General features: G+C 36.7%; 1 long non-coding RNA gene across 1 annotated transcript in view; it reads right to left on the bottom strand.

Annotated features, from left to right (window-relative positions):
- The window catches only part of LOC105118122 (uncharacterized), a 15,156-nt gene that overhangs the window by 762 nt on the left and 13,010 nt on the right, over positions 1–1,384 (bottom strand). The window lies entirely within an intron of this gene.

The raw sequence follows: 1,384 nt of genomic DNA, 5'->3' as shown, positions 1-1,384 counted from the left end.
TTTTTTTTTTGTTTTAAAAACAAAAGGAATTTAATTTTTATTTGATTGGGGGAAATAAAGATTTTATTGGAGTCGCCATCTAGTAATTTGAGGGAACTAGAAATCCAAAATTAGACACTGGTCCCAGAGATTCGGGTACTGGGTTAGTTATGATTAAGGGAAGGTAGACACCACCCTTAAAACATCCTTTCAGAGAAAGGGTACCTTTAACTTGTGTGTTTTTCTTATTTTTGATTCAAATGCTATTATATTTTTGAGCATATTTGTAAAATTTTTAACATGGTTAACGTCGGTCCCTAAAAATAGGAGACGCGTTAAAAATGACATCAGTCCCTAAAATTAGGAGACTTTGTCTAAAATATCGACGTTTATCCCTAAAAAGGAGAGTTACGTCTAATTTACCAAATAAATAATAATGGACATAATCCATATTTGGTATTTAATTTTTTTTGACATCGGTCCTTTTCTATAAATAAAAGAGACGTGTCGAGAAAATTATTTTATAAAATAAAAATTATTTTGATATCATTCACAAATAGATATATCAATTCTTGAAAATTGGGTTTTTGACCTATGAACAGTGATATGATAAAATGTGTGTTAAACCCGCGTTGTTATTTATTTTGGTTTTCTTTTGTTTTTTTTTTATGCAAGGATTTACAAGTATTTATATATATAAAAATATCAAAAAATACAATAAAATATCATAAAAAATTACCTGAGCACCCCTGTATAGGCAAAAGACTGAAATACCCTCGGATTTATCGAAAATTTACGAAAATGCCACTGGACCCGCGGTTGCTGTTCACGCGCTGTTACTGTTCACGCGCGGGTACTGTTCACGCCGAAATTTTCCGGCGAGTTTCCGGAAAAAGATAGTCGATTCTGGTAGATCTGAGGACGAGGATTCTGATGGTGGTGGTCTCGTTGTCCGTTGATGGCTGAGGAGGGAGAATCGACGACTTGAAGGTCGTTTGGTCGATGTCGGTCACGGCCTTTTTCCGGCCAAATTAGCCGGTGAAAAAGTGTGAAAAGGCCGGGTTTTTGCTCAGGGGGAGGCGATGCACAATTCTGCGGTGGTTTAACGGCTTGAGACGGCCGGAAATGGGAGATCCGTGGAGAGAGAGAGAATCGCCGGCGAGAGGAGAGAGAATCTCTGGGTTTTGATCTGGTGTGGACGAGTGTATGGTGCACTCCTGCGTCTGAAGGCTGTGAACCGCTGGATCTTGGATGAGCAGATCGTGCGGCTGTTTAAAAAAATGAATAGTACCCAAACAGTAACCCGAACAGTAATTCCAAATTCACAATTGCAAATGCAGAATGAATTTTTTATCTTTTTTTTTTTATTTATTATATTTTTTGTCATGAATAATAAGATAAAATA

This window comes from Populus euphratica, unplaced genomic scaffold (assembly GCF_000495115.2).
Source record: "Populus euphratica unplaced genomic scaffold, PopEup_1.0 scaffold1736.1, whole genome shotgun sequence".
Taxonomy (NCBI): domain Eukaryota; kingdom Viridiplantae; phylum Streptophyta; class Magnoliopsida; order Malpighiales; family Salicaceae; genus Populus; species Populus euphratica.
This window is presented reverse-complemented; position numbering and strand designations above follow the sequence as displayed.